Raw genomic sequence first — 19,654 nt, 5'->3', positions numbered from 1 at the left:
TTGTTGCCTTTGGGTGAAAGACTCATTGTTTATTGCCCATACACATATCCCAATAGCAATCCTGAGGTGAGATTTCAGGGTGAGGAGGAGCACTAGCACTCACCAGTGCTTGTGGCCAGAGAGATGCAAGGGACCCTGGTCACAGTTCGGAGAGGTAAAAGAATGCTTGTAGTTACTCACAGACCACAGCACAGTCCCAAAGAGTATTAAAAACACCTTATATCATATTGCCTTGGAATAACTGAAAGTAGAGAGATCCTCAGAGCCAATTCTGAAGGCACACAGAACCTGAAGCTAGGAACAGTGCTCAGCACAATTCCAAAACCCAACTCTAACAGGTCTTTTTTTTAATGAAAGAAAAAGAAAAAGGCTGGAAAATGATCAAACAACAACAAAAAAAGAAATTCAATCTTGAAAATTATTTTGGTGACAGGGAAGACCAAAACACAAACTCAAAGAAGACAACAAAACCAATATTGCTGCATCTAAAACTTCAAGAAAAATATGAATTATTCTCAAGCCCCAAAAATAGAAGTCAAAAAAGGATTTTAAAAATCAAATGAGAGATATAGAAGAAAAATTGAGAAAAGAAATGAGAGTGATACAGGAAAATGATGAAAAAATGCTTGAATAGCTTGGTAAAGGAGGCACAAAAATACTGAAGAAATTAATACCTCAAATAGCAAAATAGACCAACTGGTAAAAGAGGCATAAAAATCCAATGAAGATATTAAGAAACAATCAAACACTATCAAAGAATGGGAAAAAAATAAAAGAAATGTGAAATATCTCATAGGAAAAACTTCTGACCTCTAAAATAAATCCACAAGAGATGATCTAAGAATTATTGGATTACCTCAAAGCCATGATTAAAAAATGAGCTTAGACATTAAATTTCAAGAAAATGTCAAGGAAAACTGCCCTGATATTCTAGAAACAGAAGGCCAAATAGAAAATGAAATAATCCCTTGATCAACTTCTGAAAGAGATCCCAAAAGGGTCAATCTTAAGAATATAAAACTGAATTCCCAAATTCTAAGGTCAAGGAGAAAATATTGCAACCAAAAAGAAACAATTCAAATATCCTAGAGTCACAATTGAGATAAAACAAGATTTAGCAGCTTCTATATTTAAGAATCTGAAGACCCTGATATTCCAGAGGACAAAGGAACTAGGACTTCAACTAAGAATCACTTACCCAGCAAAATCCTTCATAGGAAAAAATGCAATGCTTTATACATGGTGAATGCATATTGTCTATTTATCTAGCTCCCTTTTGCAGTTGATCAGTCTTCTGACTCTTCATGTACTAATGGACTGTAGCATATCAAAATTATTGTAAGGGTTAAAAATTAAGTGTTTGGACTAAATATATGGGAAATGTGGTCACCAGAAATTATTACTCAAGTCAGAATGACTTTATAGCAATTTATTTATAAAATAGAGGGAAAGTGAGAAAGTAAGGAAATGAGAGAGAGAAGATATTTGCTCTGACCTGGTTTGGACCAGGCAGGGCTTCAGAGGCCCCAGCAAAGGGGATCCAGAGGTAAATTAAACAAGGGATTTAGCCACAAGGTCTCCTCCAAGATGAGGGGCCCCTCCAGAAAAGCCAGGAAAGGCAGTCAGTCTTTTTCACTCACCCACATGGTAGTTCTAAGTGAAAATCCAAGAGCAGTCCAAGGTCCCAAGCTGGAGTTCTTGCCACTTTTAATGACCATTCCTTTCATCACTTCCTGTGCTTTACTTCCCACTTTATATGGAAAAAAAATTTCAGCTATAGTTTTGCTTAGGACTGCCCAGGAGGAGGTCAGTGAGTTTCTGATTCATCACTTACTATAGCACATGTGGGTCACAGACCTCCCCAATTTATGTTTATTGTTCTGGTGATTAAATCTAACAATGGGCAGGGGAGAGTTAATCCCATCTTCACATTATCCATGGGTTTTCTTGGCAGAGATACTAGTGAATTTGACATTTTCTTCCCCAAAATGAACTCAAGTCTTCCTGACTCTAAGACCAGCACTCTGTACATTGAGTCACCCAATTGCCTTTATCTAATCAGCTGTGATTGCTGAAATGTGTAATATCATTAGTTCTTCTTTCAACTTCCTATCAAGATGTTTTTATATATGTTTGTCTCTAAAGAGAAGAGTTTAACATAGGACAGGGTATTCTTGAGGTCAGAGTGAAACTAATACTTTTCAGGATTCAATGGAAAAAATTACAGGGATAATTTTTCTCAAACTATGAAAATAAAAATATAATTTTCATTTAAATAAATATATTAGTATAGTGTTCAAAAGCAAACTTTGTCTGCTATATTCACACAGCTTCCTTTTATGTAAACAGTAAAATATAACCAGGCTTTTGTTTGAATTTTATTTCTACAAACATTAATACCATACAATAGTAGCAACACTAAATATCTATCAGGTTGCTTTGGGGTTTTTTATTTTGTTTTAAAGTGCAAATAACTGAAACCACTTTAAACTCAGCCTTTAGACAATTGTGTCATTTCCCTTTTTAATCGGGTGGAAACCTGTTAAGCATACTAGCTCATCAATTGTACTATTTTCAATTTCCTAGACTGACATGCAGTGTTATTCCTCTGATACATTTCATGCTGCTATGACAGTTGAATCATGTCATGGCAATTGTGAGTCAGCCTTACAAAACCGAACTTATCTGCTTCTGCCAAAAAAGAAAAGAGAAAGAGAAAGAAAATCAAGAGCTTGCAGCCATCCTTTATACATATTTTGTTGCTCATTTGCTGCTTATGGTTGAAAGTGCTGTGTGGTTATAATGTTACAAAGGTAACAAGAAATTTATTTAGTAAAGCACCAATACTGATATTGTAGTTCCCTTTTGCCTTTTTCTTTCAACATGAATGAGGACTGCCTGAGATGGCATAAAATGCCCTCCAGCACTTTTATTGGTTTCCCCTTTCAAGTAAATTGTTTTGATGCCCATTTACATTTTCATTAGAAATTTTACATAAATCAGATGATATACCCATTCAAAGCTCTTGATAATCAATTTTCATGCTCAGGTTTCTATTCATTCCCCACTCTTCTTCATTTCTTAAGGTCCAGTATTTCATCTCCTCCAGAAGTAGCAATGCCTTAATATTTCTTGCTAACAGTGTCAGGATAATCTATAAGGTCACAGATGTCCCTGTAGTGGGTTTTCTTATTCATCTCCTTTGATCTCTTTAATCTCAAAAAAGAACTTTGCCACATTAGGAGACAATCTCTAAGTTTTTCAAACCAGGCTGTACAATGAAGAAGTAAATCCTGCCCTTTTCTGCCTTATTTCTACAATATAAGAAAACAAAAATCCATGAAGGGAAGGAGAAGAATAATCTATTTAATATAGAGGGCATCCCCAGATGGTTCAGTGAATAGAGTTTTGAGCTTGGAATCAGGAAGGCTCACTTTGTGGCCTCAAACACTTCCTATCTGTGTTACCCTGGTAGGTTTTATAACCCTGTTTGCTTCAGTTTCCTCAACTATAAAATGAGCTGGAGAAGGAAAAGGTCAATGACTCCAGTACCTTTGGCAAGAAAATCTCAAATAGAGTCAGGAAGTGTCCTACATAACTGAAGAACAACAACAATATCCAGTTTCCTACCTGTCTAAAACCCAGGGGACAATAATGGATTCTGCCCATATAATACTTTATATTTTATATATTATTTTTATTTATATAATTATTTATTTATATATTATTTTATATTATATATATATATATATATATACTAAATACCCATAATGATACTTTATTATATTAATGATATAAGGTGAACAAGCATTTCCTTGTTTTATGGCTGTTTGAGGTTAGTAATTATAACTGAGAGTCTACTGATTTTTATAAACCATTTTATACAGAGGGTCAGTTGATCCTTTCTTTAAACCTCTTAGGTTAAAGATATTATCATCCCTATTTTATAGATGGTAGATCTGAGAAGAGGCTGTGTGTCCATGCTCACACATTTAATACAGGTGAGAAGCAAGATTTAAAACTCAGCTCTCTCCTGATGTCCAACACTTTTGTGATTATGCTACCATATCTAGCTAATAATTGCTGGATTGCTGAACAGTTATCTCTGAGGTTTCAGTGGTATTAAAAAACCTGAATCATTTTTACCTCTAATTAGAAGACATCTCATTTGAAGAGTATCTCCATGATTACCTTTGCTCTACTATATAAATCACACTTCAGGAATCTACAAAAAATTTGCTAAATTAGTTACTATATCCTCTATGCCTTTTACTCTTTTTAACTTTTGAAGATGTGGCTGAATGTGAAAATATTTTTAACAGAATACAACTTCTAAAACTGTGTTCTTCCATTAAGAAAATCAAAATTGTTCTTAATATATGCATAGAATATTCTCATAAATATTTCTTTTAGAGAAGAAGTTGTTTCAGTGCTTTAGAAGTTGTGAATGTCCTCTCTGTCTTATGTTAGTGGAAAGATTATTGTCCCTGCAATTAGGAGATCCTGGTTCAGATCCTGGCCCCTGTTTATCTCTGTGACTTCAGGCACCTCAATATCCCTGGAACTCACTGTCTTTAGTTGTAAAATGAAGATGTTTAACTAGATGACCTCTAATATTCCTTCCAGCTACATGTCCTTTTGCAGGTAAAACTGTCATTCATGATGTCTTGGTACATTCTCTTTTAGTGATTTTACTTTTAGAAATTGGGTTTCTGTAAAATTCTCACCTGCCACATTGATTTTTTTTCCTGATAGTTTGTACTTTCAGTCACACTTTATACATTATTCAAGGGTAAGCTGGAGCCACTTCTACCTGTTTTTCTCTAATAGTTAAAATTTTTAAATGAGTAATTACACCGTGGACATCTAACAAATACTATGTCAGGGTTGTTTTCATGTTTTGTTGATTGTCTAGACTTATGAAAATGAAGAATAAAATGTTAATAAAGAAAATTAAACTTAAAAGCATGTCCTGCTACATTTTACTCAAAAGAGCTATTTGTTAAAAATTTATCAGTCCATTCCTGCATTCGTTCTATTGCCATTTCATCATGGAGAATTTCCTAAGTTTATTTGGATAGTAAATTAGAAAGAGTACTGTCCTTGGATTCATGGAATCATAAAAAGTCACTGTTTGATCTAGCTCTACTAACCCTCAAAAATAATTTTTACATCTTTAACAAATCTCTGATGTTTGTATTTATTTTCTTGCAAGAATATATAATATATTGTTATCTAGGATTTTTCTGCATTTAGACTTGTAACTGTTACATCATTTAAACTTCCCTAAGAAATTGTGATAGCAAACTTAAAATCTTTGCTTTTATTTATTTTCTGTTTTTCAGATTAATCAATTTCCTCATAGTGTTATTTTTAATAATTATTCATTTAAAAAATCTAGAATCATTCATATGTTTTTTTTTTCTTTTTTCTTCACAACTTCCCCAACATCTACTAGTCATCAAGTCAGGTCAAGTCTACTATAAAAGTGGTATAATTTTAAATAGAAATGGAACCACTAAATATACATAAGCATACTTATAGTTCTATTATATATTGACTTAGGTTTTAAAAATTAATATTATATATTTTTTGTATTTTTATTTATTTTACCTATTTCCCAATTACATTTTAATATAGTTCAGCTTATTCTCAGAGTACTGTAGGTCATCCACAGGTTGTATATTTGACCAAATTATACTGAATTATTTCTCAAACCTGGTTCCTCCTTTCTATTTCCACTTCTGCACATTCCTTCCCACCTAGATTGTTTCAGTAATTTCCTAATTTGCCTGATATCTGATCACTCCTTCTTTCTAAAGATGTTATACATTTTTCTGGGACTTTTCTTTATGAGACCCAATAGTTCAGACTCAATGAGAGAGGGTACCCATGTACTGTTGAAATTGAATAGATGATCTGTTGTGAACTATTTCTTGTTGAACTAACTAACTGGAATGTACTCTGGATTGACTGTGACTGGAGAGAGCTGCTACTAGTTATGGAGATAGAAATACTTTCTTCAGAGATACTGAGAGATGCTGCTACAGAGATAGAGCGATGCTGGTACAGGGGAATGTTCTGGGGTCTGCCTATAATCTCTATTGATGGCTGATGGATCCTAATCTCCTACTACCCTCTTCCTTCCCTCACTCTCTCCTTTAATTTAAGCCTTTTGGCTTTCTCCTTCCCCCCCTGAGTGGACTATAAAATACTCTTGTTTTCTTTCTCAGGTAAGGGATTTATTGGGAATAAACAAGATGGGAATTGAGGTGAAGGTGATAGGGGTGTCCCTAATCTATAAGGAGAATTTAGGAGGGTTATGGAAATAGTCTTGTCACAATTGTGACTCAGGGACAGTTAGAGAGATGGAGGACAAGTGTTTAAAATCTTCTTCACAAAGCCACCAAGGTCTCTCAGCCTAATTTCAGAAGCCTCCCCCCTCCCAAGGGTCCTTCAGCCTGGGACAGAAACTAAATAATATCAGTTCAGCTTCTCCCCCCTATAGCCAGGCTTGCCTCCTTTTGGTCAGAGCAGAGGTTTCTCTGTCCTTTCTTGGTCAGTCCACCTTAGGGAGAGAGACAGAGTCAGGTCCTTCCCCTGGCCAGCTCAGCTCCCAGAGGGAGACAGAATCAGTTCCTCCTTTGGTCAGAGCCCCAAAGCCAAGTCAGCCCCCCAAGGGTCCTTCAGCCAGCATCAACTGTCTCTCCTCCTGGGAACATTCCATTTGGAACCTTCTTCTTGATTGGCAGACAGGTCCCCAGCCTTGTTTCTTGTATCTTGGCTTGTCCTGCAAAACCTCTCTCTCTTCAAGTCTCTATCACACTGTGTAACTTGAGTTCCAAACCCCAAACCTCAGTGACTACCCATTTTCTTTTAAATAAAACATTCAATCCTTAACCTTTTCTTCCAGGTTCTCTGGCTCTAATTCTTTTCATTCTTATCTGAAATTCCGTCCTATCATGCACTGCAACAATGCCAAATCACATTACTTGTTTCCTGTGTTTATCCTCCAGCTTCCATAACCACTGCCATAACTTTTTCTTTGCATTCCTTATATTTGGAATGATCTCCTTCCTCTCATAGATAATTTTAACCCTATTGCTACTTTTAAAGCCCAATTCAAATATGCCTTCTTCCATAAAAGATACTCTGATTCACAAGTAGGAAATATCCTCTCCAATTGAACTCACATCATTGTTATTTATATCACTCATTAACATATATTCCAATGAGTACTCTAATTATGCTAGGTTTTAAGGTCCTCAAATGCAGGGATCCTATCATATTTTTCTATGTATCTCTTTTTACAAATTTATTACCTTCCACAAAGAAGACACTCCCTCTCCTGCCACATTTTCTTTGCCTGTTCCCTATACTCGAAATGGTCTTTTATATTTTAACTCTAAATTACTTTCCTGGGTCCCCTTAAAACATAACTAAAACTCCATATCTTCCAGGAACTCTTTCCCAACCCCTCTTAATTCTAGTGATTTTCCTTTGTTAATTATTTCCTATTTATCACACAAGTAATTTTGGGGGGTATATATGTTTCCTTGTTCTCTCCTCCATTAGGCACTTTGAAGGCAGGTACCATCTTTTGTCTCTTTTGCATGCCTCATGCTAAGCATGGTGCCTACCACATAATAGGTAGCAGGTGCCTAATGCATGCTTATTGATTAATTGATAGGGCACTTTCTTGTTCCTAGTAGAATCATCTTGAATTCTGTTGGAGAATTGAGCTGTTTGTTTGTTTTTTTTCTTTTTGACAGTCACACAAAATAGAAGGGTACTTTCCTTCCAGGAAGTTGCTATTTCTTCCTTGTGGTTGCCTAGAAATAGATAACTCTGTGCCTTTTGGACATCAGGTGGTCCATCACATGACAGTTGAAGAGAGCTAGTTCAACAAGTGAGTTAGGCTGTAGGCTTGCTGGGGAAGTAGAGGAAGATCTCTCATCCCCTACTGCTGCAGCCATTAGTCAGATTGCCAGTATTAGGGTTTAGGTTGAACTCACTGAAGGAGGGTACCCATGCATATTTATCCTAGGTGCCGATATCCTTGGTAATGGACAATCAATAGATGTTTATTTATTGAATTTGGAATAGGAAAATGAGGCTGCATTTTTTGTATCTTCCTTATAGTTTGGGGCAATGTTATTGTTTAAAATTCTTCATAAAAAGTATATTATTTATCATCACTGAAAATTAGCAGTTTCTAACACAAAGGGACTAGAAAGAGATTTTAATGCAGGAGTCTCCAAACTTTTTACACAGTTCACTATCCCTCAGACTGTTGGAGGACCGGACTAGAAAACACACGCGCGCGCGCGCGCACACACACACACACACACACACACACACACACACACAGAACAAATCTGTATCCTGCTGTCTGGGATAGCAGAGGCTGCAGTGCCCGCTGTGATGGGCCCGTCACACCTTGCACAGGCCCATCACTGTCACCACTATACGGGGCAGCAGTATATACAGTGCAGAATCCCCTCCCCCAGATCCCCACTCACCATGCTGATGTCTTCCATTGTGCAGCCACCTTTGTGCGGCGCCTTGTTCTCGTTCAGTTACTCTCAGAACAAGGAGCCACACAAAGGATTATGTCACAGGAAGTCGTACTGTACGTGAGTGACGCCACATACAGTGCTCCTCTCACTGACCACCAGTGATAGAGGTGCCCCTTCCAGAAGTGTGGTGGGGGCTGGATAAATGGCCTCAGGGGGCCACAGGCCATAGTTTGGAGATCCCTGTTTTAATGGGTTCGTTATATATCCTTGTTTTGGTTTAGCATAGAAAAGAAGATAAAAACAATACATTAAAAATTTTCATAACAAAGATTCCTTTGTCTGTTTCATGCCCTTCATATTTAAAAAAAACCTATTAGCATCCAGTATGAATATTAGCTATTGGCATGATATAATTTTAGAGTAATAACAGTTTGTGACATAGGTGGTTTCTATTTCTAATATTTGATTTATTTTGAAAGCACATCTTTCACCATGAGAAATGATGAGCAGTTTAAATTAAAAAAAAAAACAAACAAACACGGAAAGACCTGTATGAAATTATAAAGAGTAAAATGACAGAACCAAGAGAATATTATACTAAGCAACAGAAATATTGTTTAAAATACAATTTGTATGTCTACCTCTAGAAAAAGAACTGATAACGGAAACAAGCATGACATACTTATATGTATATATATATATATATGTATAATACATACATATATGTGTGCATATAAATATATGTATATTTTTATATAATTATTTTCAAATGATGAATTTTCTAATGCAGGGAGGAGGTGAGGGAAAGAAACAAATAATGTTTTTGTTTTAAGTTCAAAAAAAGAAAGAAAAAGTGTTTATAGAGGTTAGGAAAGAATTTATTTATGAACATAAAATAGATTTGAGCTGAGTTACTCAAGGAGCATTTAAGGTTTTAGTATGGAGTATGAAAAACAAAACAAAAATAATCTCCTTGCCATCCATGAGGTCATATTGCATGGGGAGAAACAAGATGCAAACAACTATATAAATGCAAGTTATCTCAGAGGAAAGTTTTTGACTGATAGAGGAGAGCCTGGGAAGGAAGGCTTCTTACAATAGAGAGTATTTTAATTGAGTGTCAAAGGAAACCTAGAAGTAGATAGGAGGAAGGAAAAACTTTCCAGGCCTCTGGAAATACAAATATATTTGGATAACAATCATTTTAGACTTCACAATGGTACCACTCTTTTTTTTTTTAGTTTAAAAGAACTTATCAAATAATATTGTATACTATACTTATATCTGCATCTCTCTTATCCCTTGCCTTTGAAAGAAAGTATACAACATGCTAATATGCTCATATAAGGTTATTTTGTTAGGATATTTTACTTTGAAAGTAGTCTGCATCTATACTAGTTCTTCAATGATGCCATCTTTATTAAGACTTGAGCAAAAGATACATAACAAGGCCAAAGTGATAGAAAGTCCAAGCACTGAAAACTGTGTTTAATCCCAATGCTGCTTTTCCACCAGAATTATGTCAATATATTGCTTCTCTATTAACTTGTAAAGAAAGGTGAGAGATGAAAAACCACTGAACAAAGAAATCAAAATTCAACAGATTAGACATATAGGTTTTTAATTAATTAATTAATTTTGGGGTGGGTGGCTGGTGTGGTGAGCCTTGAGGGCTCTCTTCAGCTGACACAGGATGATGGTTGTTGATCTCAGTAGGGAGGTCAGCAATTCTAATGGACAACAGAGACAGGTGCCTTTGGAGTTGTCAAGCTTTCAATCTCGTGCTGAAGCTATATTTGATGTGTGGTTCGTAGGGCAGGAGCATGCATGTTTACTAGTACATATTTCTCCTTAACATGCTCAAAATGCCTTTCAGATGGTAGGGGTTAACATTAGGAACTTGGCAAAGATAGGAGAGCAGTTTAAAAAATTTTTAATTGAGAAAAAATAGTAAAGATGGAAAGATAGGAAAAAGAGAGAGAGATGTAACTATCTACCCTAGTACTACCTAAAAACTACCTAAATCTTCTTATGTTCTATAAACTATCTAAAAACTATCGTTTGAGAGAGTCTCACTCATAACTCTTCAACCTAGCTAACCACACCGAACCTTCCCTATATAGGCATGTAATGTCGTGGTATGGATATATCAGAGCATGATCCTGATGTCTAATGATATGTTATATGGATGTGCCTTTGCATGACATTTGCAGATCATGCAATGACACCGTTTGTTGCTGTGTGACATAGATATGTCATAGGTGTGGGGAACACTGCATGCCATGTGGTGAGATGGAACATGGTATGTCATTGGTTGACACACACATCATTGTGTGTCATTATGTGATGTAAGGGTGCCAAAACATGATGGTATGCAACTTTGTGGTGTGTCTTGTGAGGCAGATGTGTTCTGCGATGCAGGCATGATTTTACCTGACATATTGCTCTTGTGGGACACAAGTATATCATTGCATAATGAGGTTGCAGAGCATGACACAAGCATGTATTAATGTGATATATGCTTGCCACTGGCATGTCACAGCAAGACAGTTCATGCCATGATGTGACATTGATTTATACATGTTATTGCATGACATAGACTGTCTTTCCATGACACAATGCATGTGCCACACCATGTTACATTCTGAAAAATGCCATCTTATGCCACATCACTTATTTGCCATGTCCTGTCTTGTCATGTCATCTGTTGTCACACTATACACAGACATTATAGTTATTCTTCCTCTATTTTTTTCTTTTCCCATACTCTGATAATATCTTTCAAGGAGAAGGCAAATTCCAAACATTTTCATTTGGGGGCTTTAGTTTCAGCACCTCCCACAGTGCCAAGCAAATAGTGAGCCTTTTAGGAATGTTTATTTGGTCTGTTTGAATCCATGCCAGTGATATGATATTGTTAATATTGCCATGTCTTTACTGATTTTCTTGCACAAAAAGACATTCACCCAAGCAGGTTCACTGCTTGTAAAATGGTTCTGCCACGGAGCAGGTCAACATCAACTATTTAGAGTCTCATAAGATTATCTCTTTAGAGCTGGCGGGGACATTTCAGGTTATCTAGTGCAAGCCACTAATTTTATAAATGAGTGAACTGAGGTCCAGAGAGGTTAACCCATTTAACCCAAGTCATTTAGGTAAGAAGTGGATGAACTAGCATTGGAATCAAGATTTTCAGACTCCCAGTCTTTCCTCTACACCACACTGCCTGTGGGGAATCGTCAACCACACAATATTTATTGATTTTTTAAAATGTATAATCATTATTATCTACTACCCATTTTCTTTCCAATTAAGAAATTTTCAGAGTATGATTATTGTAATTTGCAATTACCAAGTTTGTTCTAATTAAATTCATCTATGATCAGATGTCTTTTTTTCTGTAGTTGCTTTATTTCTCTCCACCCAAGATGCATATCTATGTATATATTTATATATATATGAATGTATTGTGTATATATATAATACACACATGTGTATATATATGTACTATAAAAAGGGATTATATATGTGTATATATATGTATATCCACAGTGCATATGCATGTATATACAACTTACACATACTGGCCATTTTTAGATTATTTTTGTACCCTCAGAACGGTCAAGTGTAAAATGGCAAACAGATTAGAAAGGGACATCTTTTGGTTGAGAGATACTAAGGAGTATATAAACAATTTCAATTTTCCATGTAGTATATTTCCTTTAGCACAGCAGCTAAAGTTCCAAATAATCCCCATGTCAGGAATTAGTTGAGGATTTATGATTTTCAAGGAGTGGGTCAGTAGTTATATGAGAAAAGCTGGAATTAAGCAGGGGCAATTTAAGATAAGGCAAGCAATCAGCTTAGAGTCCATTACTACAGGCTTAGGTCTTGGGAGTGAGAGAGAAAGTCATACAGGAGTGAGTACACAGGGATGTAGCAAACTCTGACCAAAAGGTGAGAGAAAAAGGAGAACCAAGTCATTTTATGGTATGGTTAAATATTAATATTAATATGCATTTAAAGACAATAAATGTTGGTAATTTGTGTGGTACAAAGATGATCAACTTTAAAGGGCAGAAGTTCAAGTTCAGCCTTTGACACTTCATGGCTCTGTGCAAACCTCTTAACCTTTATTCCAGATAACTCTAGAATACGTGATGTACTAAATGGTTGAAAAGTAGCATTTGCAGAGAGAGTTGTCAATCCCAGGGGTTTCCAATAGCAATGAAGTAAAGAAACTGGACTACAAAACAAATACAACAAAACCAACACCACTAAAATATATTGCTGAATTCGATGAGGAAATTGTCATATATTCATTTTCTTAAAATGTACAGAAATGGCATTTTTATTGACTAAAAGGAAAATTGTGATGCATTATTTCCATAAAAACTTTTAAAGAAATTTCTGTGATTGGTTAAATTATGAAAAATGCTGAGAATCCTTCAGAGTAGGTTATAGATGAGTTTTGCTTTGGCTGCAAAGTTTATTAACCAAACTAAGACTCAGTTTCTGTATCTGAGAAACAGGAAGAATGATACTTCTGCTATCTGCTTCATATAATTATTAGGTTTCAAGCTTTAATTGGAAATGCTTATGTCAAGGCTAAGTGCCACTTACTGTATTGGAGACAGACAGTGAGAGGGTGACCCTCAATTCTGGCCATCTGGAGGGGTGTTTATGGAGTGAGGTAGTGTGGGTTTTAAAAATTAATATTCAATAACTATTTTATTTTATAAAGTTTTATTAATAATAACTAAAGTAAAAGAAGGACCTGAACCCAGTCTGGCCATAAGAAAAAGAGAGCAAGGGAGGAATCACAGCAAACAAAGACAATCTCATAAAAGGGAGAATGCAGGAAAAGGGAAAAGGATTCTTGGTAATACAGAAAGGAACTTTGGGTAATGTAGTTTTTAGGGGTTCAAGAATTTCCAGCTATACAGTAGGATGACCAGGAGAATTTCTAACTCCTCATAACATATTGGACCCCTTGTTGCTTCCTACCTTGAGTTATTTTTCACAACTATCTACATTACTGAAGAACTGAAAGTTCCATTAAGGTACTCAATTTTGAGCAGTAGAGCAAAGTCTCAGTATCCTTGTACTATATATATATATATATATATATATATATATATATATATATATATATATATATCTGGCAACAAAGGAAAGGATATATGAACATCAAAGAACTATATGACTATAAGCTCTTATTCAGCTTAGTATTTTATATGAGTTAACTTATATACCGGAGAGAGCCAACACAGTGTAGCCAGAGAGAAGATGTTAGCTTCAAATCCTGACTCTGTTATACAGTGGCTTTATGATTTTAGAAAGTTCTTTCCCTCCCAGTTATTTTCACTTAACTCCAAGTTTCCAAGAAGTTGCTGATTTCCAATGGTACAAAAATTTATCAGAACTTCTTATACCTATGAAATTGCAGGTCTAGTAGAAAGAATACTATGCACCAATCTTGGCTTCAAAAGGCAAAAAAATTTGCAAGATAAGCAGGCTGGGTAGAGAAAATACATTTTCCTGATTGAGGAAAAAAAAAAAACACCATCATGAGGCTGTTGTGGGCTAGAGCTGCACTCCAGATAAGTATCTGCAATCTGTCTTCTAGTTGAAATAGAGCCAAATATATCAAGAAATAACTATATAAAAGGGGAAAATGGAATTTTTCATGTAAAAAAGGTGCAATGACCCAAGGGCTTTTCTGAGATGTAAAGGATACATTCTCATGCTACTATTTATATATTAAAATATGATATAAATATGTATTACATGTGTATATAAATGTATAATATTCAGAATTATCAACGGGGTACTTAGAGGCGGCTGATGGAAAACAAGAAAACAAAACTGAAAGTATTACTCATAATGAATGACAATTTCACATGACAGATAGTTAATAAAGGTTTGCTGTAGTGAATGTCATTCTCCCTCCCCGCCCCCCCATATAACAGTGTGATAAGGCAATTAGTATGAGTAGCCTCCACTTCCTAGGGAAGCTATATCCAGGTTAAAGAAGCCAATTGATTGAATTATGCAGACATAGTTAGTAAATGAAAAAGGCAGGCAGAAGTAAAAGTCAGGTATTCTAAGCCCAAGACTTGTTTGTTTGCTTACTCCAGGGCTTTTTAACTTGTGATCTGGGAACTTGTTTTTCATATGAGTCAATAGGATGAGCTTCATTTGTAATTGTGTGTATTTCATTTTATATATTTAAAATATAATTTTGAGAAAGCATCTGTAGGTTTCATCAGATTGCCAAAAGGATGCATGACACAGATGAGAGTTAAAAACTCCTTCACTGTTGCTCCAAAGTGGGGTCTATTTAAGGTGAACTGTCTTAAATCCTGCAATTTTTGACCACTAAAGATTCATAAGGAAACTTGAAGGGATTTCAACAAAGGACATTTCAGCTGAGTAGAGAAGAAAAGATATCAGGGGATCATAACTCTAAAACTGGAAAGAACGTCCAAGTTCCTCTAATCCTCACTTTATGAATGAGGGACTAGAGGTCCACAAGGGTTAAATGACTTCTCAGCTTCCACAGCTAAATCCGAGGTAGGGTTTGAACTGAAGGTCTCTGGCTCCAGAGGCAATGCTTTTATGCTATCTGGCTAAAGTGTAGAGTAAGAAAAATGCCACAAAAGTTAGGACAATAAGTAATACATTTTGCTTAAAGAAAAAAGTATGTGAATAGAAAGAGTTTGGAATAAAATGGATGAGGATCAGATTATTAGAACCTTGAATGACAAAGTAAGGAATTTGCACATGCTATATTTTACAAATATCATGTAATAGACTAACTCTCTCTATTATAGTCACACCCCATGTTAAAGCCTTTTTGGGGCAGATATTTCCAAATACTTTCTCAATTTAGTGCTTCAATTGATTGATGCAGGCTCAATTTTTTTTTAATAGACATAGTTACAAAGGAAAAGAAAGAACTTGAATCCCCTCACATTGACCAAGTAAAAAATTGTGGAAAATCCATAGGAATAAAAGGAAGGTGGGGTGTGTGAAAATTGAATCAATATGTCTCAGCAGAGCACCATTGCTAGTATTCTTTTTTCCTTTTCTTTTTTTTTTAGATTACATGCCAACATTATTTCTTAATATTTGTTTTTTTATATTTTACAATCCATGTTCTCTCTCTCACTCCTACCTCTCTCATCTCCCTAAGAAGGCAGGTAATATAAGTTGTACAAATATGATCATATAATATATATTTCTATCTTCATTATGTTGTGAAAGAAGGCACATACTATTTACACTAGACAAAAATTCATGGAGGAAATAAAGAATGATATGTTTCTATTTGTATTTGAATTTCATCTATTCCTTCTCTGATGCTGGAAATCCCTTTTATTTTATTTTATTATTTTTTTTTTGGCAGAAATATCTTAGAATTTTGATCCTAGATCCTTGCTTGTTGATAATAGTTAAATCATTCACAATTTATCATCATACATTAGTATTGTTGCTGTGTACAAAATTCTCCTGGTTCTTCTCAATTCACTGCATCATTTCATATGCCTTTCCAGGATAATTTTTTTTTAGTTTTTAAAACATTATTTTATTTGGTCATTTTCATACATTATTCATTGGAAACAGAGATCACTTTCTTCTCCCCCCCCCTTCCCTAACCTAGGTGTGATTCTTTTGGGTATCACATGTGTCCTTGCTCTGAACCCATTTCCTTGTTGTTGGTATTTGCATTAGGGTGCTCATTTAGCGTCTCTCCTCGATCATGTCCCCTCAACCTCTGTAGTCAGGCAGTTGCTTTTCCTCAGTGTTTTTACTCCCTCAGTTTGCCCTCTGCTTGGGGATAATTTTTTTTTTCCTGGTAGATCACTGCAGGTTGTTCAGGGACATTTTAAAGCCATTACTGGAGAAGTCCATTACGTTCTCTTGTACCACAGTGTGTCAGTCTCTGTGTACAATGTTCTCCTGGTTCTGCTCCTCTCATTCTGCATTACTTCCTCAAGGTTGTTCCAGTCTCCATGGAATTCCTCCAGTTCATTATTCCTTTCAGCACAATAGTATTCCATCACCAACATATACCATAATTTGTTCAGCCATTCCCCAATTGAAGGGCATCCCCTCGTTTTCCAATTTTTGGCCACCACAAAGAGCGCAGCTATGAATATTCTTGTACAAGTGTTTTTCCTTATTATCTCTTTGGGGTACAAACCCAGCAGTGCTATGGCTGGATCAAAGGGCAGACAGTCTTTTATCGCCCTTTGGGCATAGCTCCAGATTGCCCTCCAGAATGGTTGGATCAGTTCACAACTCCACCAGCAATGAATTAATGTCCCTACTTTGCCACATCCCCTCATCATTCATTACTTTCCTTTGCAGGTGTGAGGTGATACCTCAGAGTTGTTTTGATTTGCATCTCTCTGATCATAAGAGATCTAGAACATTTTTCATGTGCTTATTAATAGTCTTGATTTCTTTAACTGAAAATTGCCTATTCATGTCCCTTGCCCATTTTTCAATTGGAGAATGGCTTGATTTTTTGTACAACTGGTTTAGCTCTTTATAGATTTGAGTAATTAGACCTTTGTCAGAGATTTTTGTTATGAAGATTGTTTCCCAATTTGTTGCTTTCCTTCTAATTTTAGTTACATTGGTTTTGTTTGCAAAAAATTTTTTAATTTTTTTTATCATTTTCTTTGTCATTTTTATGACGGTGGTATTCTATTATCAATATATACCACAACTTGTTCAGCCATTCCCCAATTGATAGACATCCCTTCACTTTATAATTATTTGCCACCACTAAAAGAGCTGTTATATATATATATATTTGTGCGTATAGGTTCTTTCCCCCAATCTTTCATCTCTTTGAGATACAGAACTAGTTGTATTGCTGAGTAAAAAGATAAGCATAATTTAAGGCCCTTTGGACATGATTCTAGATTGCTCTCCAGAAGGGTATCAGTTTTTGGTTTCACCAGCAGCATATTAATGTTCCAATTTTTTCTATATTCCCTCCAGAATTTATCATCTTCCTTTTTTGTCATGTTAGCCAGGCTGATGGGTGTGAGTTGGTACCGCAGAGTTATTTTAATTTGCATTTCTCTAATCAATAGTGATTGGGAGAATTAATAATATGAATAAAGATGTCTTTGATTTATTCATCTCAAAATTGTCTGTTCATATCCTTTGACCATATGTCAATTGGGAAATTCTTCATATTCTTATATATTTGACTTATTTCTCTATATACCTTCTTTTGTTATAGAAATTTGCTATAAAGATTTTTTCCAGTGCACTGTTTGCCTTTTAATTTTGGTTGCATTGGTTTTGTTTGTGTAGAAACTTTTAAATTTATTGTAGTCAAAGTTTCCCACTTTACATATCATAATGTTCTCTCTGTCTTGTTTTGACCTAAAATTTTCCCTTACCAAAAGGTCTGAAAGGTAAATTATTTTTTGCTCCTCTATTTTAATTATGGTATTTCCCTTCATATTTAAATCATGTATTTATTTTATTTTTCACTTGCTATATGGTGTAAGGAGTTGCTCTACGCTCAATTTCTGCCATACCTTTTTCAACTTTTCCCAGCAATTTTTGTCAAAAAGTGAATTCTTTTTCCAAATATGTCAAGCTTTGGATCTGCCAAATATTGTTACTATAGTAATTAACCATTTCATTATTAGTTTTCTGATGTTTCATATAATTTCATTTATGTCCTTTAAAAGAGAAAAACTGAATTGATTAAGAGAGATCTGGATGTTTTAAGGCATTGCAAATTCAGAATTAATCAACAGATATAATGTAATAAAATAAAAAGCTAATTCAATCTTGTGTTACATTTAAAGAAGTAACTAACTCCTAGGAATGAGGAGGTGATGGTTTCACTGTTATCTGTTCTAGTCAAATCACATATGGAATATTATGTTTAGTTCTAGTTTCAATAGTTTAAGAAATATGTTGATAAACTGGAGAGTGAAAAGAGGAAGGAAAAATAGGATAAAAATCCTCTCCAAAAACCAAAACAACTTGAGTCTATGTCGTATAAAGATTTTTTTGAAAGAATTGAGCATGGCTAGTCTGAAAAAAGAAAACAAACAAACAAATAGGATGTGATAGTTCATTTGAAAGGTTATCATCCAGAAGAAGAATAAGTTTTGTTCTGTTTTGGCTGGTTGGGCAAAAAACAGCAGCAATGGGTAAAGACAGGAAAAGTGGGAACATTAGAGTGGATAATAAAATAAAACAAATTAAATATTTCTCACAGTTCGTAAAAAAGTAGAATGGTCTTCCTGAAGAGATATTGCTTTTTTTTTTCTCCTTGTAAGTCTTCAAATAAGTTTGATAACCACCTGTCAATTGTATTAGAGTAAGAGTTTTTTGTCAGTGTGGGTTAGGGTAGATGGACCCTGAGGTACCTACCAGCTAGGAAATTTTATTATTCTGTGCCTTGGATTTTGACATTTATTAGCTGTTGTGACCAGGAACAAGTTTCTTAAATATTTTTAGCTTTATGTTTCCCCAACTTTTAAATGGGGACAATAATAATTTTAGTACAATCTTAATGCCATACTTAGGCAGAAATGAGGTCATATATGTAATTTGCTTTGAAAATTTTAGAACACATTAAAGTGTGCAGATGTCAGTTATTTTCATAATAACTTCTAATGCTATTTTATAGAAACACCCTCTTCAGATGACAAGTCAAGTTTCTCTATATCTTGGTAGATGGCTGAATGGATTACTTTGATGACAACAAAGAATAAAATAAAAAATCACCCATGTGCGTAGCCTTTTGATTGGTCACCTAATGAAAGAAACATAATCTACTAGCTTGTCTCTACTCAAAACCCTTTCAGGTTAGTAGTAACTTTTAAAACCTAAACTTGACTAGCACAGAGTTAGAGAATCCAGAGTCACCTTTACAGCAACGAAAAGCTATGGGAGAAGCCCATTGCCAGAAGTATCTAACAGGGTAATAGTTTCATATGCAAATATTAATATTAAAAAGTGGAAATTGGGATAAACATTAAATTTACATTCATAATTAGAATTATAATAATTATTGCACATTAGGAAAATTGAGGGAAAATCTTATTAGAATATTTAGTGAGTTTTATTCATTAAGGCAGAAGAAT

General features: G+C 35.0%; 1 protein-coding gene across 4 annotated transcripts in view; it reads left to right on the top strand.

Moving 5' to 3' along the window:
• The window catches only part of FSTL5 (follistatin like 5), a 980,329-nt gene that overhangs the window by 334,755 nt on the left and 625,920 nt on the right, over positions 1-19,654 (top strand). The window lies entirely within an intron of this gene.

This window comes from Monodelphis domestica, chromosome 6 (genome assembly GCF_027887165.1).
Source record: "Monodelphis domestica isolate mMonDom1 chromosome 6, mMonDom1.pri, whole genome shotgun sequence".
In the NCBI taxonomy this organism is placed as follows: Eukaryota; Metazoa; Chordata; class Mammalia; order Didelphimorphia; family Didelphidae; genus Monodelphis; species Monodelphis domestica.
The sequence above is the reverse complement of the archived record's forward strand: the minus strand, read 5'-3'. Positions and strand labels throughout refer to the sequence as shown.